Source organism: Eretmochelys imbricata, chromosome 1 (assembly GCF_965152235.1).
Source record: "Eretmochelys imbricata isolate rEreImb1 chromosome 1, rEreImb1.hap1, whole genome shotgun sequence".
Taxonomy (NCBI): domain Eukaryota; kingdom Metazoa; phylum Chordata; order Testudines; family Cheloniidae; genus Eretmochelys; species Eretmochelys imbricata.
Window position 1 is genome coordinate 136150504 of NC_135572.1, and position 23944 is coordinate 136174447.

Here is a 23944-nt window from a genome sequence, read left to right on the forward strand (position 1 = left end):
TCTACCAGAGCTAGATTCACAAATAGACTTAGGCACCTAACTGCCTCTTTAGGCCCCTAAATCAACATTTAGGTGCCACTGGCATTCACAAAACACCTGCTTGGCTGCTGCCTAACCTTGTAAGCGTGTAAACTAACTCCATGACTAAATTTTCACTGTAAAAGTTCCCTAGGCCCCTATGTGTCTGCCTCTGGGCATGCGCACTGCTGCCTCACATTGGTTGTCCGCATGCCAAAGGTGCAGTGCAACAATCCATGGGAAGCTAGGCATTCCTCCACCTCACCCACCTGCAGTGCCTGAGCTGGTAGGTGTGCTCAGGGCAAGGCTACTGGATCGGGGCCCATTCAGAATCCATGAGAAGGAAGTGCCCATTTTATAACTTTTATCCCAGTGGTTAGAGAACTTACCCAGGCTGTGGGAGATCCAGATTCAATCCTTCTCCGATGCTGTGACACACATTGCAATTGTACGCAATAGCTGTGGAAACCATTTGGTGGTAAATATATGAATGGTTTACGTAACACTGTGGGCCAGGGATTGCATGTAACTTCAGGAGGAAGGGTTGCTACAGCTCCACTAGAAACAGTATGGGTGGTTAAGATGAATCATCTCCACAGAGGTACCACTCCCTCGGGAGGTTGGCCTATACGAGTTCAAGCTGGGTTTTCCAGAGACCTACAGACAAAGAATAAACAATCTGGGTTTAAACTAACTCTGAGCCTTTTTTGTGACCCAACAAACGGACAGGAACTTCTATCCAGGTTGGAATGGAGGGCGGGGGTAAGGTGTGAACCTTGCAGAAGAGTTGGAAAGACTTTGTCCTACTAGGACTCTATAAGATCGCTGGGTCACCACAGGTAAGCTTTCAGCATGTATACATGAACTTTTATTGTTTTTAATGTATGTTTTCTTTGCAATATTTTTAACCTGAAGAATAAATGTGCTTGTGTAGAAAGAGCTGTCTGGTTACTGGTAACTGCTGGCAATACACTAGTCATAGCCCTTGGAGAGGAAGCAAAGCACACGCATTGGCTGTTAAGCAGACTCGCTTGCTGGGGATACCAGAGTGTAAGGCCTGGTCTGCACTACGCAGTTAGGTCCATGTAAGGAAGCTCAGCATGTACATTACAGCCTTGTCCCTCCGATGTAAGCGCTCTACTACACCGACATCAGAACTCCACTTCCATGAGAGGCGCAGCATTTGTGTCAGTGTAGTTAGGATGAGGCGACGCAGTGTCTGTGTAGACGCTGCCTTACTTACATGGGCTGTTGGCTGCCTTGTCCATTTCAGAACTCCATGCTGAAGCTGTGAAATTGACAAGAAAGCTGAGCAGCCAGAAGTCTGGCTGCCCCCAGCTCCCCACTCCCAGGGGGCCTGCTGCCCGGAGGCTCCCCGCTCAGTGAGCCAAGAAGCCTGGGCAGCTGACACCCACTCCCAGCAGGGAATGGGGAGGTGAGAAGCCCAAGGGGCTGGCCCCTGCTAGCAAGACCTGAGAGCCCAGGGGGCAGCTGGGCTCCCTGTGAGGGCTGCATGGGGCTGAGAGCCCTGGCTCTCAGTCCCCCACACTTCACCTTTTCAGTCAGTGGAAGCACTTCTAGCCCACCACCAACAGAAGGAGGGTAGTGTGGACATCAGCTACCGCAGTCCTGTCAGCGCCCATCTTCTAGTCATCAGCCACCTAACATAGATGGACTTAAGCCTGTAGTGTAGACAGAGATGAAAGTAAGCCGGTACACCCCAGTACGGCATAGTGGTAAGAGCCGGTGCGCCGTACCAGGACCAGCTTTCCGAGAGGGCAATTTAAAGCCCTGGGGTAGCGGCGATGGGCTGTAGCCGCTGCTACTGCCCCAGGGCCCTTTAAATCCCAGCCTGAGCCCTGCTGCCTGAGCCCCAGGGTAGCAGTGGCAGGTCTCTGGCGGGGATTTAAAGGGCCCTGGAGCTCCAGCCTCCGCTACTGCCGTGGGGCCCTTTAAATCTCTGCCTGAGCCCTGCTGCCTGAGCCCCAGGGTAGCAGTGGCAGGTCTCTGGCGGGGATTTAAAGGGCCCCGGAGCTCCAGCCACCGCTACTGCCCCGGCCCTTTAAATCCCCACCGGAGTCCTGCTGCCGAAGCCCTGGGGTAGCGGCGGTGGGGCTCCGGCGGGCATTCAAAGTGCCGGGGCGGTAGCGGCGGCTGGAGCCCCGGGGCTCTTTAAATCCCCAATGGAGCCCGGCCGCCGCTACCCCAGGGCTTGGGCAGCAGGGCTCAGGCGGGGATTTAAAGGGCTCGGGGCTCCGGCAGCTGCTACCACAGCGAAGCCCCAGGCCCTTTAAAGCTCTGCCAGAGCCCAGAGCCCCAGGGTAGTGGTGGCAGCCGGGAGCCCCCAGGGATCCTCAGTGATTTAAAGGGCCCGGGGCTCCACTGCGGTGGCAGTAGCTGGAGCCCTGGGCCCTTTAAATCGCCCCCGAGCCCCGGGGCTCCCAGCTGCCTCTGCAGCTGGTAGCTCGGGGGTGTTTAAAGGGCCCCAGGCTCCCAGCTGCCACTACTGCAGCTGGAGCCCTGGCCCTTTAAATCAAGATTTAAAGGGCCTGGGGATTTAAGGCCTTGCCTCTTCCAGTTGAAGCCACGGCCCCTGCTCAGGACTCCGGCATACCGGTAAGTCCTCTAACTTACTTTCACCCCTGAGTATAGACATGCCCTAAGGCAGGGGGGGTGGTGCAGCCTTAAAAACTCATGGATAGAAGGCAGAGCGAAGTGGCTCTGCCCAACGATGACCCATACCTGCCGATAGTGGGGGCAGAATGAGGGCAGCAGCTTCAGCAGGTGTTCCTGAGCATGCTCAGTTTGTGTGAGCATGCTCAGTAGAAGCCAAGCAGAAAATCCAGGGGGGGCAGCACATGACCCCTTTCGGCCCCCCCCATGCGTCACCTCTAGCTCCACCCCTCTCTGCCCCCACCCTCCCCCAGAGCGGTAATGGCTGGGAACAGGAAACTTTAAGTGGAGGGGGAATACATGTGCAGTTACACTGAAACTCTGACATCCACCTTATAACTTTCAGCCAAGGATTAGAGCACTTAGCCAGACTGTAGGAGACTCAGGTTCACTTCCTCCTTCTGCCCAAGGGGGTGAACAGAGGTCTCCCCCATCTCAGGAGAGTGCTCTAACCAATGACCTATGGGGCATTCTGATGGGAAATTCCCTCAGTCTCTTGTGTTGAAGCTTTTGCACTATAGATAACTAACTCACTGGAGCAAGGGCAGTGTACCTCATCTCCTCATTATCAATGCCATCCTCACCAAGCGATCAAGTCATTTTCTTTGTCTCTCTGCTCCAGTGACTATTCCAGTACTTAGCCCGAGTGGCATAGCTTGGAAGGAGCTGCATACCAAACTGTCCCAGTGCTCAGTCGAATGGGCACACTTGTGGCCTGTGGGTGACCCCATTTGAGTCAGACACGGGGGCCAGGGGCATTGAACCTCAGTCTCTTGCAGGGTGGATGAGTGCTCTAATTACTGGGCATCTCCTCTGGCATTTCTTGCACAAAACGGTTTAGGCACCTGACTCTCGGAGAGGATTCACAGTTGTGAGCTGAAGCGCTGAATTCCCTGAGGGGGGGTGGTTTAGGACCCACCCTCTTGTCAACATCTTCATTTGGCTCGTTAGGCCAGGAGTCGCCTTGCATACTGACTTTTGTGGGGCCCCCTCTGAGCTACCCGTCTCTCTCCATTCACTGTATCAGGCAGGGCTAGGCAACCTATGGCACGCGGGCCAAAGGCGGCACACGAGCTGATGTTCAGTGGCACTCACACAGCCCGGGTCCTGGCCACCGGTCCGGGAGGGCTCTGCATTTTAGATTAATTTTAAATGACGTGTCTTAAACATTTAATAAATAAAATCAATAGAAAACCGTATTTACTTTACATACAACAATAGTTTAGTTATATATTGTAGACTTATAGAGAGAGACCTTCTAAAAATGTATTACTGGCACGTGAAACCTTAAATGAGAGTGAATAAATGAAGACTCAGCCCACCACTTTGGAAAGGCTGCTGACCCCTGGGCTAGGGCCTAGCTCAGGCTTTGTGGATCCCAGTGATTGTCTATGAGCCTAAAAATGAGGTGTTGCAACACAATGCCTCAGCCCCTTTCTGAATCTGGCTCCCAGTGTCTGACTTTATTTACTTTCAGGTCACACTGCAAAGCTTGTTTTAGTCCCTAGATAGTTAGATTTTGATCCTTTGAAGTCAGTGGGCCTCCATGTGGGAGTAATGACAACTTGGTCCTAATTTAACACATAGAGAGTGGTGTAAATCTGGAAGCCTGTTAGCAACATTTTGGTGAACAAAGCCCCCACATGTTTCATAAATATGTTATTTCTGTGGAAAGAGCCCAGCCAAATACTGACTACACTCAACACTTCTTAGCCATCTAATGGGATGGCTTTGACAGAATTATCAATATTTTACTAGCAGTCACATGTGCTGTAGGGCTGTGCCCTTCTGTACCTTAACTATAGTGTGACCATCATAATACTATGAGCATCTTGATTGGAAATACATCTTTGGTTACAGCTGATTAATTGCAGGACCCATCCTGCCTTAGCTGGTGCCATGCTAACATGAGTGGGACTAAGGGGCAGGTCGTAGACTACATAAGACATCTTGTTGTGCAGCTGGTGCTATGCTTAGAAACCCCAGATCATCTTGCTTTTTGTTCTACAGCAATAACATGTGGGAATCCCTCAGGCGAAAGATACACTGTAAATATAAAGCAGGCATATTATGTTGCATAAAGGGCGTTCTATGGGGAAATATAACAGTAATATTTGAGACCTAAAAACAAAAGGAGGGCAGGAGGCTGGCTGTGTGTGGGCTGCCAACGGAACCAGCTATTAAGCAACATTGCACACCAAAAATAGAAAATGCACTTCTTGCCCTGTCCTCATCATTTCCTGCCTCAATGCTTGTTGAACCTTGCTTTGCAAAGGCTTCTCAAAACAAGATCTGTAGTAGAGCACTCATCTGAAAAACCAGAGACCCAAGTCTAATTTGCCCATTGATTCATGATAATAAGAAGTCATAATAGCACTTATATAGCACTTTTCATCCAGGAATCTCAAATTACTTTTACTAGTTGTATTATCCCCATTTTTACAGATGGAGAAATTGACATCCAGCTCAGTCAAAAAGAAAAGGAGGACTTGTGGCACCTTAGAGACGAACAAATTTATTTGAGCATAAACTTTCGTGAGCTACAGCTCACAAAAGCTTATGCTCAAATAAATTTGTTCGTCTCTAAGGTGCCACAAGTCCTCCTTTTCTTTTTGCGAATACAGGCTAACACGGCTGCTACTCTGAAACAGCTCAGTCAAGTGATTCCCACAAGATCACGCAGCAAACCAGTAGCAGACCTAAGAGCAGAAGCCAGGGCTTCTGGCTGTTAGTTTAGTAATCTAGCCACTAACCTGTGCTACCACCTCATTAGTAGATACTTACTGATGTCTAAACATTGTTGTGTATTTATGAAGTTATCTGATTTTTTGTGTGTCAAATTTGGGAGCTGGGGGCATAAGGTTCTGAATTTGGGACAGGAGAGTATTGAACCCATATGAGAGGCTTAAAAAAGGCATGTCTGAATCCTCTCTTGTCTTTTCTGGGCTCATCAATAGAAACACCCTTGGAAACCAAAATGAATTTTTTGTTTTAATGTACAGTTTCCCTACCCCCACAAGATAACAATTTCTGATATGAAGGAGTGGTGGCAGAGCAGCGGCTAATCCTAAATTAGTGATTTTCTCTCTCCACTGGTTCTTTCTTTCTTTCTTTCGTTCTCTCTCTTACTAAGGTATGTTGCAGGCAGCAAAACATCTCAGTGGAAGCAAACCTGGTAGATCTGGCCTTCTGAAGAGATGACAGAAACATACAAAAATATGTTTTTTTGCTAGTGCAGTTTCAGAAAAAATTGAGACACTGAAGGGTTTGTTTTTTTTAAATCTCTATATTGCAGATGGCTGGGATGTTTTTAAAACAATTGCAACCAATTCATATACTGTCTGCAAAGTTGTGAATTTGCAAAACTGAAGACACTGGGTCTAACTTGAGTCTCAAACATTTTTTCCTGACTGTTCCACCCCCTTTATCACCACCATTCTCAGCTCAGTAATAGCTGCACACCTGACACATTATATCAGTTACACTAAGGGTTTTTTTTTTTTCCCCTCTCCTGCTGGTAATAGCTCACCTTACCTGATCACTCTTGTTACACTGTGTATGGTAACAGCCATTGTTTCATGTTCTCTGTGTATATAAATCTCCCCACTGTATTTTCCACTGCATGCATCTGATGAAGTGAGCTGTAGCTCACAAAAGCTTATGCTCAAATAAATTTGTTAGTCTCTAAGGTGCCACAAGTCCCCCTTCTCTTTTTACTAGGCTTCTACTAAGCTAGCTCAGTGGTGAGAATGCATCTGAAAGTACCTGCTGTTTACATAGCAAAAAATATAATCCATGGTCTGCTCTTTTCTTACATATATTATACTCCACATTAAAGAGAGTGATTATCTTTTGTAAGCGCTCTATCAAGCATAGGTCTTTTTTCCTTAAAACTCTTTTTCACTTTTGCTTTCCTAATTGGAAAGCTGCTTTTTCATTGAAATGACTCAATGGAAACAGTTATTTAAACATACGAGACTGAAAAAAAAAGTTCCTGAAGCAGAGTGTGTATGAATTTTAAGTATTTTGTTTTCTGGTTGTCACATGAGACTGCCACAAAATCACTCCTTTCCAGTGTTTCAGGCCCAAATATGTATTTGAAAGCCCATAATTCCTTTAGCAGTAATGCTCTTGAATGCTCTGCATATGAGGAAGCAAAGTTCATAATAAAATGTGTGACTATAATTATCTCCATAATGTCATTGTTGGCTAAGAGAAGCTTGGGGGGGTAGAGTGATAAAAAGGAATTAGCTGCCACTTTAGGCACCTAAATCCCAGAATAGACCTCATGGGATTCACAAGACTCCTGCTCAACTGCTGCTTAATCCTGCAGGTGCCTAAACTCACTTGACATCTAAGTTTTTGCAGTAAAGTTCCCTCTGGTGAGATGGGATTTGAACAAGGGTCTGTTACTTCTCAAGGGCATGCCCTAACCTCTGGGGTATAGAATATTTTGGTGCAAGGGAGTCTCATTCTCGCCTACTGAAGCTGTTCCACTATGAAATAATGAAAGAGTCACTGGGCCGGAGCAAGAACAAGAAAGAGAGCACAAGTTGAAGAATGACTCTGTAGCCTGTGGTTAGAGCATTCATCTGGGAGGCGAGCGAGCCAGGCTTCAGTCCCCTTGCACCAATAACGCTTTCATTAGTCACTCACTGAGGAACATCTTCAGCAGGAGAGCCCTCCATGAGCATCTGGCATAGCTCCAGTGGTTTGGGCACTCACGTGAGATGTGGCAGAGCCTTCAAGCCCTTTCTCCCCTTGAGCAGAGCTGGTATTTGAACTGGGAGAGAGAGGAGAGTCTCCTACATCCCAGGTGAATACTCCAACCATGGGGCTAAAAGTTGCAAGGACAGTCCTCCTCTCCCCTCTCGTCTTGCTAACAGTATAGGTGCCTACTACCAAGAGAGGAGTCAAAGCTGAGAATCTCAAGCAGGGTAGATGGCACCAGTATTTGCATTAACACGGACAGGGGCACTGTGCAGAAGTGATATATGCAGTGTTATGTAGGCTTTTGATTGTTATCTATGCCTTCCTGTAACTGGCATGGAAACCCACAGGTATGGCAATTTTCAGAGTAACAGCCGTGTTAGTCTGTATCCGCAAAAAGAACAGGAGGACTTGTGGCACCTTAGAGACTAACCAATTTATTTGAGCATAAGCTTTTGTGAGCTACAGCTCACTTCATCGGATGCATCCGATGAAGTGAGCTGTAGCTCACGAGAGCTCATGCTCAAATAAATTGGTTAGTCTCTAAGGTGCCACAAGTCCTCCTGTTCTTTTTGCAGGTATGGCTATGCCATCCAGGCAGACAGGCCTCTATATATAACGATGAGCCAAATTCTATAGCTTTCCTAAGCTTTGTGCTGGCAACAGTCTACTTGCAATCAGTCATTCCACACACCCACCCCCTCAAGCCAGGTATGCTGGGGAGGAATAGCTTCTCTCAGGGCTGGGGCCTGCCACCACTGGGAGTGAGAAACTATACCAGCTGCAACCAAAGCTATTCTTCTAGGTAGGGTGGGGAGGAGGAGAGGTGAAAACAGTGGCTTAGGTGGGGGCCCCCTCCAGGACCTCCGAGCCAGACACCAGTAGGCGGAAGCCTCCCCCCAGTCACACAAGGTTTCCAATAGTCTCCTATGACAGTCATGCAGGCTGACTGAAGAACTCCCAGGGGCAGAGCTAACCATCCTTGGTATTGAATCAGCAGTTAGAGCTCCTGCAAGAGCAGGCAGAGGCAGTTTGGCCCAAACTATCCCTAGCCCACAGGAACTGAGACACCGGTGTGGGGAATGTGTCCTAGGTAGGGCCTGTCAGTCACTGGCCCATGACATTCCTGAACACCTGCAGCAGACTTCTTGACAGGGGCCCTTCTCCCTCAGACAGAAAAGGAAACAGGCAAAGCTCCTCTCCTGGATGAATGACTTTGCCAGCTTTTTGTTGTGGGAGAGGAGGAATGGTCACAAAATGGCATGTGTACAGTTGCCATGTGGAATAAGGATAGAAGGTGTTAGGAGGGTGGCTGAGGCAGGAACATTGGACCCTGGAAGGGAATTTTAGCGGGTTGGGACCACACACCCTCAATTTTTGTAAATATTGTGGAATAAGACGTGCATAACAAGTAAGTAACCTTGCGACCTTATTTTTGTAATCCTCATCAGCTCATCCCCCTATTTCGCCAGCCATGGCTTGTAAAATGTCTTGTTAGGTAATACCATGCAAGCAAAGGAGTAAGAGGAGAGGCATGGGTTATGTTTACTGTTAGATTGCATGCTCTTTAGGGGGACCGGGGGTGGGGAGGAAATGTGTCAGTCTCTAAGGCAACTGACACACTGTAGTTGCTACAAATAAATAAATATGTCAAAGACACTGAGTAAAGCCTCAACTTCTGCTTTAAAGGAGATGTTCAAGCATGGAAAAAAGCCTGCACAAAAGTTAATGATGTAGGCTGCATTAATTTTTTCCCATTGCTTTGCCTTGGGACTGGTGTGTATGTCATGGTGGTGGTAAGACACTGTACTTCCCTCTAGTCCAGGGGTGGGCAAACTATGGCCTGGGGGCCTCATCCAGCCCTCCAGACATTTTAACCCGGCCCTCGAGCGCCCGCCAGGGAGAGAGAACTGGGGCTTGCCCTGCTTGGCTCCTGGAAGCTGCGGCATGTCCTCCCTCTGGCTCTATACGTAGAGGCAGCTAGGGGGCTTCACACACTGCCCCCACCCCAAGCGCTGCCCCTGCAGCTTTCATGGGCCAGGAACTGCGGCCAATTAGAGCTGCAGGGGCTGCCTGGCTGCACTGCCGCATAGGAACTGGAGGGGGACATTCTGCTTCTTTTGGGAGGTGCTTGAGGTAAGCACCGCGTGGAGCCTGCACCCCTGACCCCCTCCAGCGCCCCAACCCCCTGTTCCAGCCCTGATCTCCCTCCCACGGAACCCTCCATCCCAGCCCGGAGCAACCTCCTGCACCCTCAACCCCTCATCCCCAGCCCCACCCCAGAGCCCACCCCCCTCCACCCAGAGCCCTCACCCCCTCATACGCCAACCTCCTACCCCAGCATGGAGCCCCATCCTGCACCCCAACCCCCCAATTTCACGAGCATTCATGGCCCGCCACACAATTTCCATATTCAGATGTGGCCTTCGGGCCAAAAAGTTTGCCCACTCCTGCTCTAGTTCCATCCCCAGCCATGGAACACTGCAGAAGGCTAATGGGGGCAGTGATGGCCCAGGCCACAGAAGTACCTGACCAGGGAGGGATAGCTCAGTGATTTGAGCATTGGCCTGCTAAACCCAGGGTTGTGAGTTCAATCCTTCAGGGGGCCATTTACAGATCCGGGCCAAAAATTGGGGATTGGTCCTGCTTTGAACAGAGGATTGGACTAGATGACCTCCTGAGGTCCTTTCCAACCCTGATATTCTATGATCTGCCCCTGTAGAGGTTACCCTCCACACAGGAAATATGAGGGGACAATCAGGTGCGTTGTTGTTAATTTCAGATCAACATATACAGACACTTTTGTTGTTGCTTTCAGTACCCCAAAGACCAAATAGTGTGGAAATAATATTTCTTATGTGTTGCAGGGACCACAGCTGGCAGCAGATAACCAATACATATCACACCATTCTTGTTTTAACCTTTACAAAGAAATATATTCATTTTCTTCTATATGGAAATTTCATGATTTTAGTAAACAATCCTACTAGAATGACACAAATTCCTTAATGCAAACACTGAGCTGCAAGAAAAGTGTGATTCAACAAGGGTAACATTTTCAAAAGCACCGAAGGGACTTAATAAGCAAAGTTCTTTTTCAAAAGTGACTTAGGAAACTAAGGGTATGTCTACACTACGAAATTAGGTCGAATTTATAGAAGTCGGTTTTGTAGAAAGCGCTTTTATACAGTCGATTGTGTGTGTCCCCACACAAATGCTCTAAGTGCATGTAGTCGGCGGAGCGTGTCCACAGTACCGAGGCAACCGTCAACTTCTGGAGCGTTGCACTGTGGGTACCTATCCCACAGTTCCCTCAGTCTCCACCACCCATTTGAATTCTGGGTAGAAATCCCACTGCCTAATGGGGCTAAAACATTGTCGCGGGTGTGTTAGCCGACGGCCAAGGATGTTTGGTGAGGTGCCAGCTATGCCCGTTTATACCATCCGTGACTTTAACCGCTAGGACACACTGTCCCTTCGCGGCGGGCAGCCCGGGCTAGGCTGACGGATGCCCCAAGGTCCTAACCACCCGTGACTTTAACTGCTAGAGCTCAGAGCTCCTTCGCAGCGGGCAGTCAATACTGACTGACAGGTGCCCCAATGGCAGCACTAAGAGCCTCTCCACACCCGTGACTTTAACTGCTAGAGCTCAGAGCTCCTTCGCAGCGGGCAGCCAGGATTGACTGACAGGTGCCCCAAGAGTTTGCCCCGTGGAGGCGGCACAACTCAACGCTAGGCTCTTAGTACTCTCACCTAATGGCCAGGCTTTAGAGCCAAAACGGCTGAGGTTCTTTAATTGTGTTGGCTGCTTTACAGTAAACCAGAGAAAACAAGTCAGGCTTATGCACAAACGGTTACCAAAATTTATTAAGCTAGATTCTAATCATGTGGTTACAAAATTGCTAGTGCCTACTTATTTAAATGTAGAGATGTTACACACACAAACAAGTTACAGAACTGAAGCCACAATCCCAAAGAAAGAAAACAAAGTATAGAGCTCTATTTCAAAATATGTGTACACTAAAGATAGGAGATCAGGTGTGGGTGCTTCTTACCCTCCTTGCATCTCTCGATTCCAGCGGTGCCAAGCCAGGATCGGTCACTCAATTCCGCGGAAAGACGAATAAGGGACAAGGCTTAGGGACCCTCTTAGCTGCAGAAGCCTTGGGAGGCTGTCACTTATCTGACCAGCAGATAGATAGTGAAAAGCACTCAAAAATCATGGTGCTGTAGGTCCCCTACTTATACCTCTGTACTCCTTTATTCCCTTTCTTATGCCAAATTGAGGCTGGTCTGGCTGGGTGACGCCAGCTTTCGCAAGAGTAGTTTACACTTGCAAGGGAGAGAAACAATAAGTGTCGACTACTGGACATTTCTTTTATCAGGGTAAATATTTTCCCACCTAGGATGTTGGTGTGTGTGCATCACGCTATTTAGTAGGGGCTAAGAGCCATGTCTGTCACAGGGCCTCTGCCTGCTGTGAGCTTAATCGTTGTATCTGTTCCAGAGGCACATTGTAGCAGCACACCTGTGCTTTTCACAGCTTCAAAGGCTGTGCTGGAATATATGTTAAGTGCCCTGTTCCGGCTTCCTCCTGTGTTTCCAGCAATGCTGGTCTGAGGAGGGCGGGCGGGGGGTGGGGGGGCTGGCTGTCTGGCTACAGGGTGGTACTGGGTACATATCGTCAGGCCCCCCTTCCCTCCCTCCTTCTGCGAAAGCAAGGGCAGACAATCGTTTTGCGCCTTTTTTCTTGAGTTATCTGTGCAGACGCCATACCATGGCAAGCATGGAGCCCACTCAGCTAACTGTCACTGTATGTCTCCTGGGTGCTGGCAGACGTGGTACTGCATTGCTACACAGCAGCAGTTTATTGCCTTTTGGCAGCAGACAGTGCAGTATGACTGGTAGCCGTCGTCGACGTAGTCCTGGGTGCTCTTTTAACCGACCTCGATGAGGTCAGGGGCGCCTGGGCAAACATGGGAGTGACTCAGCCAGGTCATTTCCCTTTTAAGTTTTGTCTCATGGCGATTGAGTCCTACCGGCAGTGCACTGTCTTTTAATCAGCAGCTAGCAGAAGACGATGGCCAGCAGTCGTACTGCACTGTCTTCTGCCGAGCACCCAGGAGATGATGATGGCTAGCAGTCGTACTGCACAGTCTGCTGTCAGCAAGATGTATAAAGATAGATGAAGTGGCTCAAAACAAGAAATAGACCAGATTTGTTTTGTATTCATTTTCTCCTCCCTCCCTCCATGAAATCAACGGCCTGCTAAACCCAGTTTTGAGTTCTGTCCTTGAGGGGGGCCATTCAGTTTCTCACAAAGCCACCCCCTTTGTTGATTTCAATTCCCTGTAAGCCAAGCCTGTAAGTCGCCCCTCCCTCCATCAGGGCAACGGCAGACAATCGTTCCGCGCCTTTTTTCTGTGCAGATGCCATACCACGGCAAGCATGGAGGCCGCTCAGCTCTCTTTGGCAATTAGGAGCACATTAAACACCACACGCATTATCCAGCAGTATATGCAGCACCAGAACCTGGCAAAGCGATACCGGGAGAGTAGGTGATGTCAGAGCGGTGACGAGAGTGATGAGGAAATGGACACAGACTTCTCTCAAATCACGGGCCCTGGCAATGTGGGCATCATGGTGCTAATGGGGTAGGTTCATGTGGTGGAACGCTGATTCTGGGCTCGGGAAACAAGCACAAACTGGTGGGACCGCATGGTGTTGCAGGTCTGGGACGATTCGCTGGAGCATATTTGATCCTCCAGCAGCCTCAGCATTGAGTCCTGCCTTCTCTCATCATGCTGCTGCCACCTTTCAGCTTCAGCCCTCTCTTCAGCTCGCCACCTCTCCTCCCAGTCATTTTGTGCTTTCCTGCACTCTGACACTGTCTGCCTCCACGCATTCGTCTGTGCTCTGTCAGTGTGGAAGGACAGCATGAGGTCAGAGAACATTTAATCGCGAGTGCGTTTTTTTTGCCTTCTGATCTTCGCTAGCCTCTGGGAAGGAGAAGATCCTTTGATCCTTGAAACACATGCTGCTGGTGGAGAAAAAAAAAAGGGACAGTGGTATTTAAAAAGACACATTTTATAGAACAATGGGTACACTCTTTCACGGTAAACCTTGCTGTTAACATTACATACATAGCACATGTGCTTTCATTCCAAGGTCGCATTTTGCCTCTCCCCGCCTCTCCCCAGCGTGTGGCTAGCACCTCCCCCCTCCCCCCTTCCTGTGGCTAACAGCAGGGAACATTTCTGTTCAGCCACAGGCAAACAGCCCAGCAGGAATGGGTACCTCTGAATGTCCCCTTAAGAAAAGCACTCTATTTCAACCAGGTGACCATGAATGATATCTCACTCTCCTGAGGATAACACAGAGAGATAAAGAATGGATGTTGTTTGAACGCCAGCAAACATACACTGCAACACTTTGTTGTACAATGATTCCCAAGTACGTGCTATTGGCCTGGAGTGGTAAAGTGTCCTATCATGGTGGATGGAATAAGGCTGCCCTCCCCAGCAAAGGCTTTGGGAGTACTTCCAGGAGAGCTGCAAATGCCAGAGCAAATTAATCATTAAACATGCTTGCTTTTAAACCATGTATAGTATTTTAAAAGGTACACTCACCAGAGGTCCCTTCTCCACCTGGCGGGTCCGGGAGGCAGCCTTGGGTGGGTTCGGGGGGTACTGGCTCCAGGTCCAGGGTGAGAAACAGTTCCTGGCTGTCGGGAAAACCGGTTTCTCCGCTTGCTTGCTGTGAGCTATCTACAACCTCATCATCATCATCTTCCTCGTCCCCAAAACCTGCTTCCGTGTTGCCTCCATCTCCATTGAAGGAGTCAAACAACATGGCTGGGGCAGTGGTGTCTGAACCCCCTAAAATGGCATGCAGCTCATCATAGAAGCGGCATTTTTTGGGCTCTGACCCAGAGTGGCCATTCGCCTCTCTGGTTTTCTGGTAGGCTTGCCTCAGCTCCTTAAGTTTCACGTGGCACTGCTAAGGGTCCCTGTTATGGCCTCTGTCCTTCATGCCCTGGGAGATTTTGACAAATATTTTGGCATTTCAAAAACTGGAATGGAGTTCTGATAGCACAGATTCCTCTCTCCATACAGCGATCAGATCCCGTACCTCCCGTTCGGTCCATGCTGGAGCTCTTTTGCGATTCTGGGACTCCATCATGGTCACCTCTGCTGATGAGCTCTGCATGGTCACCTGCAGCTTGCCACGCTGACCAAACAGGAAATTGAAATTCAAAAGTTCGCAGGCCTTTTCTTGTCTACCTGGCCAGTGCATCTGAGTTGAGAGTGCTGTCCAGAGCGGTCACAATGGAGCACTCTGGGATAGCTCATGGAGGCCAATACCATCTAATTGTGTCCACAGTACCCCAAATTCGACCCAGCAAGGCCGATTTCAGCACTAATCCCCTTGTCCAGGGTGGAGTAAGGAAATCAATTTTAAGAGCCCTTTAAGTCGAAAAAAAGGGCTTCGTCGTGTGGACGGGTGCAGGGTTAAATCGATATAATGCTGCTAAATTCGACCTCAACTCCTAGTGTAGTCCAGGGCTATGTCTCATTGAAAGTCAATGGGACTTAGACACCTAAGTCACTGAGGCACTTTGAATGTGTTACAATGTTACCCCAAATTGTTCTCTACTTATACAATAAACAAAAGAATTATTTCTTGTACACAGAACAATGCTTGAACTCATCACAAGAACTTTTAAAACAGAAGAGCGAAAAAAAATAGTCAATAAATGTTATTTTTATAACAATATTAGAAAGAGTGACATGCTAGATAGCTTTTTTTTAAAATAAGACCTTTAAAAACAAACTAAAGGTATTTAAATGGTTCAAAAGAGACACGAAATGTAAGATTACCTAACAAAAATGTGAGAGCAAAGAAATATAGTCATTTCTTGGACTACAATGGTTGCACAAACTAGTTTTTGTTCCTTTAAGTTCCCTACATTATTTCTGATATTAGTAATTTGACAAATGAATAATTTTATTAATGACTATTGAAAATGAAATCTATAACTTTTGTTATACATTTCATATGCATGTATTTTAAATAATTCAACATATTTTGGGATTCTGTGTTTAAATTATCATTATATAATGAATTTTATGTCAAGAGAACTACTGCAAAATTCAACAAAGTGTTTCCAATAGCAACAGATATGTAACAATTCAAATGGATATTAATTGGCTTTATCTCTTCCCAGATTAGAGATAGCAAAACCAAATATTACACAAAAGTATCTATAATTAAAGTATGTACTGATTGAATTTGAAAATTCCTTGAAAAAATATGGACTGCAAAATGTGCAACAAAATTAACAAAACGCAAACAAATGTGTGAAACTTCACATAAATGACTGTCATCTTTGATGCACAAAATTGATGACTGTATCCTTTGCTGATAATATTTTAATAAATATTATTTAATAAAATAAATGTTATTAACAACACTTTACATAGTCACAGCATTCTACAGTCATTAATTATTTACACTGGGAACACATTCAATTACTACACTGTTACTATGATCTACAGTGATTGTAGTGAAAAGAAGAGCTGAAAAATGGAGAACAGTAAATTCAGCCATGCACTTGGCAAATATATGAAATAATGTTGTATACAGTCTAGTCTGGAATGGATAATTGACACTTGATATTACATGAAAAGGAGTACTTGTGGCACCTTAGAGACTAACAAATTGACAACTGCTGGAAATTGCCCACCTTTATTATCACTACAAAAGGTTCTCTTCCCGCCCCCCCACCCCCCGGCTCTCCTGCTGGTAATAGCTCACCTTACCTGATCACTGTCATTACAGTGTGTATAACACCCATTGTTTCATGTTCTCTGTGTATATAAATCTCCCAACTGTATTTTCCACTGCATGCATCCGATGAAGTGAGCTGTAGCTCATGAAGATTTATGCTCAAGTAAGTTTGTTAGTCTCTAAGGTGCCACAAGTCCTCCTTTTCTTTTTGTGGATACAGACTAACACGGCTGCTACTCTGAAACCTGTCATTGTTGCGTTTGTGGGGGCAACTTCACAGAAGCAGTTGGACAGTGTTTCCTGCCAATTGTAGACCAGATATCTACCATAAAGAGAGCTAAGACAAGGAGACTCACAAAGGTACATTAATATATTGTATATAAGGGGTGTGTGGTTGGTACATGTTAATATGACATATATAAAGATCTGTGGATTCAATCCAAGCACTCTCTCTCTCGTGCAAAAGATTTTAAATATCCTACGTACAATGTTTTAGGCCTGTTAATCTTTTGGCAGTTCATACTTTCCTCCTCTGGCATAAAACCCTATGAGCAGGGCAATACCAGTCAGGCAGAGGAGCAATAGAAACCATTCATAGATTTTAGTGCCAGAAGGGATCAGTGTGATCATCTAACCTAATCTGACTTCCTCCATAACACAGGCCACTGAATTTTACCCAGTAATTCCTGCATAAAGTCCATAGCTTCTGGTGCTTTGACTTCAAATGAAACAACCACTTAAATCTTCACTTCCTTACTAAATAATTAATTTTAATGCCTCTCTCTTTTAGTATATCTTTTAGAAAGACATCCAAACTCAATTTAAAGAGAATTCACCACATCCCTATGTAGGTTGTTCCAACGTTTAAAGTCTTTTGCACGAGAGAGAGCGTCCTAACCTTCACTTTAATAAAATACATAGCTTGAGCTTCGTAAGGCTCTCTCACCGTAACGCAGAATTTCCAGACCTCAGATAAGTGCATCAGTGCAGCAACTGAGTCTATGTGCCAGATTCCATACTCCTTACTACTCCTGACTTCAGCGATGGCCATACTACAGCTTCAGTCGATATGTTATGCTGCTCAGGGGTGTGAATTAGGCACTGCTTTTATATATTAAGCTTTGGTTGCCAATCAGGGAACAGAAACAATGCCATATTAGGAGACTAGTTAAGTTAACTCAAATACCAAATCATCATAATCATAAAGAATCCATAGGTTGAAATCAGTTTGCTTAAACTATTTGGCAAACAATTATGAATAACGTCTACATTTATAGAAGACAACGGAAAAGGGAACTACATTTCCCAACTATATTATTTATCCTGAATTGTTGTCTTGCTCCACCGAAGAGTTTGGTTAACAGGTCTGGTAGAATTTTTCATTACAGTGCCCAGCATTGTACACAATTTCCATTAAGAATGTCTTCCTATCTGCCTTTAGGGTGTCTAGCACAATGGGTCCTGAGTGGGGCCTCCGGGAACCACCGCGATACAAATAATAAACAATGCTTGGGAGCTGGTCCAGTGCAGCTTTGCAAAAACACCTGGCGATGAGAGCTTCCAATCGGACTGGACACCTTCGGATAAACTGAGCTGCTATGGAGGCAGATTTCAGAGTAACAGCCGTGTTAGTCTGTATTCGCAAAAAGAAAAGGAGTACTTGTGGCACCTTAGAGACTAACCAATTTATTTGAGCATAAGCTTTCGTGAGCTACAGCTCACTTCATCGGATGCATACTGTGGAAACTGCAGAAGACATTATATACACAGAGACCATGAAACAATACCTCCTCCCATCCCACTCTCCTGCTGGTAATAGCTTATCTAAAGTGATCACTCTCCTTACAATGTGTATGATAATCAAGTTGGGCCATTTCCAGCACAAATCCAGGTTTTCTCACCCCCCCCCCCACACAAACTCACTCTCCTGCTGGTGATAGCTCATCCAAAATGACCACTCTCCTTACAGTGTGTATGATAATCAAGGTGGGCCATTTCCAGCATAAATCCAAGTTTAACCAGAACGTCTGGGGGTGGGGTGGGAAAAAAGGGGAAATAGGCTACCTTGCATAATGACTTAGCCACTCCCAGTCTCTATTTAAGCCTAAATTAATAGTATCCAATTTGAAAATGAATTCTAATTCAGCAGTTTCTCGCTGGAGTCTGGATTTGAAGTTTTTTTGTTGTAAGATAGCGACCTTCATGTCTGTAATTGCGTGACCAGAGAGATTGAAGTGTTCTCCGACTGGTTTATGAATGTTATAATTCTTGACATCTGATTTGTGTCTATTTATTCTTTTATGTAGATACTGTCCAGTTTGACCAATGTACATGGCAGAGGGGCATTGCTGGCACATGATGACATATATCACATTGGTGGATGTGCAGGTGAACGAGCCTCTGATAGTGTGGCTGATGTTATTAGGTCCTGTGATGGTGTCCCCTGAATAGATATGTGGGCACAGTTGGCAACGGGCTTTGTTGCAAGGATAGGTTCCTGGGTTAGTGGTTCTGTTGTGTGGTATGTGGTTGTTGGTGAGTATTTGCTTCAGGTTGGGGGGCTGTCTGTAGGCAAGGACTGGCCTGTCTCCCAAGATTTGTGAGAGTGTTGGGTCATCCTTCAGGATAGGTTGTAGATCCTTAATAATGCGTTGGAGGGGTTTTAGTTGGGGGCTGAAGGTGGCGGCTAGTGGCGTTCCCTGTTATTTTCTTCGTTAGGCCTGTCCTGTAGTAGGTGACTTCTGGGAACTCTTCTGGCTCTATCAATCTGTTTCTTCACTTCCGCAGGTGGGTATTGTAGTTGTAAGAATGCTTGATAGAGATCTTGTAGGTGTTTGTCTCTGTCTGAGGGGTTGGAGCAAATAGCGTCTTGTTTAAAAGGGAGTACATTACCTCACTGTCGAATGACTCTTGGCCAGATCATGCTGATGGGCCTTGGACATAGCCATATCTGTCTCCCTTGGCTAGAGGAAGGATTGCCATAACGTTGCCATAACATTGCCTACAGATAAGTAGAGAAGGCAAATTAAGTAATGCATAGAATGTTGGCACCCACAAAGAATCTTTTCCAGCAAAAAACAGAACAAAACCCACAGATCATGCTATGACCAACATTTAGCTTTGACTTCAAATGAAACACCCACTTAAATCTTCACTTCCTTACCAAATAATTAATTTTAATGCCGCTCTCTTTTACTTCCAGGTCATTCTCTCTCCTTTGTTGTTAGTTTCAATGTGTTATTCTCATTTTACATCTAATGTTGTTTTGTCTTTTCTACGATTGCTCTTTAGTCATACTCTTTCGCTTTCATAAGTTCCTGATAACGAATAGCATTTTCTAAATATGGTTAACTGCTACCCTGAAGGATCCCAAAGTGCTTTAAAGAATTTTACAAGTACGGTAGCTATTCTATCTTAGCAACATTACACAACAGTGTCACAGGAGAGGAATGAACAAAAACTTCTAGTAAAACTAAACGGTGAATTTATGTAAGCAGAATGTAATTATCAAAACTGGAATTCAGCCAGGCCACAGGAATATACCCTTTGTCTTGTAGAATAATTCCATGTGATGTTTAATTGACCATAACTGGTCTGAGCCTTTATTTTCCCCCCTCACCATGTAGACCTGTAGTTCATACTTAGGGTGACCATATTTCCCTATGCTGAATACGGGACACCTGGTAAAATTACTCGTATTCAAGCGATCAATCAGAACTATGCAGTACAAACATTCATATTATCAAGTTGACTGAGTCCCTGTTAAAAAGAAATACTGGGTAGTTGGATTCTTTTTATTCACCTTCTTCTCTTTAAGGCTTTAGGGTTCACATGGGGATGGGTGACACACCCCTATTTCTCTCCACCCCCGCACATGCACACAGGGAGAAGTGACACACACACACTTCCGTATACCTCTTTCACACAGCGGGGGGGGGTGAGGGGGGGTAACCAACTGACCCTCCCCTCCCTGCCCAGTGCTCTCCACGCTCCATGCCTGGCTGGGCTCCTGGGACAGACCCACCTCCCCTAGTACCTGGCACCACGTCTTTCTGAGGCAACACGTGGGGGCAAGGGCACCCAGGGTCACTCCTTCCCCAACCCAGATTTCTGCCAGGGTTCACACCAGAATGTGGCCAGCAGCAGCCTTTTGGCACTGTGCAGGAGGGAAGGGATGACCTGGCCCATGTCTTTGCAGAGTTTCTCTCTTTCCCCTCACCCCCCACCCCCTGCCAGTGTGGCTGGAAGCAGCTTGTCCCTTACTGCCTACACAGTGTTGAAAGGTAGCTAACACCTCCAGGCTGCTGCTGGCCATCAACATAAGCCAGCCACCTCTGGCTACAGCATGGGCAGGAAGGGGTTAAGCCCTAAGGATGCATTGTGTACCAGGGCCCAGGGAACCTGAGTGCAGGGGCTTCAGCAAACCTCACCAGAGAGGTGGCTCAGCAGGGAGGAGGGTACCTAGGGGATGGAGCAGCCCCACGCTCCCTGGGAGCAGGACCCAGGGCAGGGTGGGGGAGTGGGTTTGTTAAGCCCCAGGGACTGTTATGGAGCCTGCAGATTCAGGGCGGGAACAGGCTCGAAATCGCCCCCTCCCGCCCACCCGCACCACTCCAGAGCTTAGCTGAGGGGTGGAGAGGCTTCCCCGTGCCAGCACTGTGTGGGGCTTTGGCACATGCAGGGCTCAGCTCTTCCTGGCCAGCGCCCCAGGCCAGGGGGTGTTGGGCTTTCCCAGGGTGCTGGGCCAGCCAGAGGCAGTGGGGGAAGGAAGGAGCCTGATGGCCAGGGTGTTGGTGAGCTGAGCGCTCCGACCAGGGGCTGGTTCTCCGCACAGCGCTGGGAGCGGCACGCCCTGCCGGGGAGGATGTGGAGGAGCAGTGGGGCTTGGCGGGGGTGAAGGGGCAAAGCAGGGAGAGGACAGCGAGAGGGGGAGCACATAAAGGGCCACTGGGTGGGCAGCAGAGGTGACACATAACCCGTGGCCGCCTGGCACCTGCCTGCACTCAGACACCGCAGCTCGCAGCCAGTGCCAGCTGGAAACGGGACGGGGGGCGGGGCCCTGCTGGCTGAGAGCCAGCACGCGGCAAGGGCTGCACTGACAGACCAGCAGGGGGAGTGGCTGGCCCTGCGCGCTGCATCTTCTCCCCGCCACCAGCCTTACACACCCACCCCCATCGTCAGCCACTTGACCCCCCACTCCCCTCACTCACCGCTGGTGGGCGGGCGGCTGGCAAGCAGGGATCCGGCCAGCAGTAGGACCCGCCGGTACTGATGGGGGAGGGAGACAGAAGATACGGGACAATTTGCCCGTTTTTAAGAAAAAGTCGGGACAGCTGCAGGAGGGCTTAAATATGGGACTGTCCCTTTAAAAATGGGAAGTCTGGTCACCCTCTTCATATTTCCTAATTTTTTATTCTACTTACTCTTGGTCCTTCCTCTTTACCTCCCCTTCACTTCCTGTTTTGTGGGGGCTGGTGTAAAGAAAATCATTGCCTCAACCCTAACGCTGGAATAGTCTCTCTAACCATCATCCATACTTCTTTTGCACCTGCTTTCAGATGGAGAAGGTATTTCATGCAAACCACTCAGTGAGACGCTTTATCTGTATCGCTTAACAAGATGCCCTGAAGGCAGATTTTGTGCCAGTCTACAATGTAGAAGACCACATAGGAAAGTGCACATTCTCTTGACTGCACCACGACACTAGAATCATCTAATTAGCTGCTAGTGTTGATTCTTCATTGCCGCAAGTAAGTGATTCAATCCTTCTGCTGAAACTCACAGTTCAACAGTTCTTCTTTCACACAAACGTATTTGACTATTACTTTTTCTCTCTCTCTCTCTCTTTGTGAGCTTGTGCCAGTGTGTGTGTGTGTGTGACAGAGTGATATCTAGACATGTTTATACAGGAGTATTACAAATTGTGCCAAACTTCTTGTTATTTCTTAGGATATGCTCTCATCAAGTTTTTAATGCATATGATTTGTAGCATAGTGTCTGTCCTTTCTTGACAATACTCAACTGGTATTCAAAATATCTCCTAATCTCCTGTTTAACGTGTGTCCATGTGTATACACACACTCACTTACACACACCCATACTGAACCTGAAATCAGGAGATATTTTAATATCAGTTGAGTATTTGTATGTATGTGTGTGTGTCCCACGAGGTGGGACAGTACTGAAGGCCTTACACAAAGCAAGATTCTTCTACACACGGGAATTAAACTCTATGAGATCAAGGAATTGTCTCCAAATTCTGCCATCAAAGGAAGGTGACAGAGTTTGGACTCCGAAGACTAGAGAGTGGTTCATCCTCCAAATCTGTGACTGGCAGAAGGGATCTGCTGGAGACGCTGAACCATCTACTTGAAGGACGTGGACAACTTTTTCTGAACTGTGTGCCTCAAGCTAGACTTCTCAATAAATGGCCTGATTTTCAAAAGTGCTGAGCCTTCAGCCCCTCTCATTGAAGGCAGCTGCTAAATGATTAGTGCTTTTGAAAATCAAGCCACTTTTTATGGGTGTAAATATGGGATTTAGGAGCTTAACTTTAAGCATCTATTTTGGAGATCATTGCCTTTAGCCTCTGTACTCACTTCAGGTCCCAGCTCCCTGTTTGTGTGGCTCCCATAGGAGTTACTAAGAACACTATAAAAACTCAATACATTGAGTTAAAATCTCATGTATGCATTTATTTGGGTGTGAGAGAGTGTACTGTGTGATATGATCTTTTAGTATATTTTTCTTGTTAAAGAAAAAGTTCAGAACCTCAGCCATTGCTGAGGCACCATTTTGTTCCCCTTCTCATTAATTAATGGACCTACTTTCCCCGAAGCATTTCCAAGACAGAGGAAAGCAGTTACTAAGACAGGATTCAGAGGTCACCACAGAGAATTGCCTCAACAGGAGCTCTCAGGACTATGCTGTGGCAACAAGGGGTACTGTGATCCAGGGATGTATAAATAGAGGAAATTCAGGTAGAAGTAGGGAAGTGATCTTGCCTCTGTATGCAGCGTTGGTCAGATTGCTAATAGATTACATGTGTACTCATGGTGTCTGCCCTTCAAGAAGGATGAAGAAATGCTAGAGAGAGTTCAATGGAGGCCACAGAAATGATCCAGGGGCTGGAAAACAAGGCTCATGATGTGAGGCTTAAAGAGATCAACTTTTTCAGCTTATTGAAGAGACGGCTGAGAGGTGGCTTGATCTCATGCTTCAGGGCTTCAGCTGGTTGCCTGCGGGGATCAGGAAGAATTTGTTTTCCCAGATGCACAGTTATAATTACAGGTTTCAGAGTAGCAGCCGTGTTAGTCTGTATTCGCAAAAAGAAAAGGAGGACTTGTGGCACCTTAGAGACTAACAAATTTATTTGAGCATAAGCTTTTGTGAGCTACAGCTCACTTCATCGGATGCATTCAGTGGAAAATACAGTGGGGAGATCTATATACCTAGAGAACATGAAACAATGGGTGTTACCATAAACACTGTAACCAGAGTGATCACTTAAGGTGAGCTATTACCAGCAGGAGAGCGGAGGGAGGGGGAGGACCATTTGTAGTGATAATCAAGGTGCGTCATTTCCAGCAGTTGACAAGAACGTCTGAGGAACAGTGGGGGGTGGAAGTGGGGATAAACATGGTGAGTTAGTTTTACTTTGTGTAATGACCCATCCACTCCCAGTCTCTATTCAAGCCTAAGTTAATTGTAACCAGTTTGCAAATTAATTTCAATTCAGCAGTCTCTCGTTGGA

At 46.9% G+C, this 23944-nt stretch overlaps 1 pseudogene; it reads left to right on the forward strand.

The window, feature by feature from the left end:
- The first annotated feature begins 319 nt into the window (after nucleotides 1-319).
- Nucleotides 320-23944, forward strand: part of LOC144259007 (toll-like receptor 8 pseudogene) — a 28095-nt pseudogene continuing 4470 nt past the window's right edge.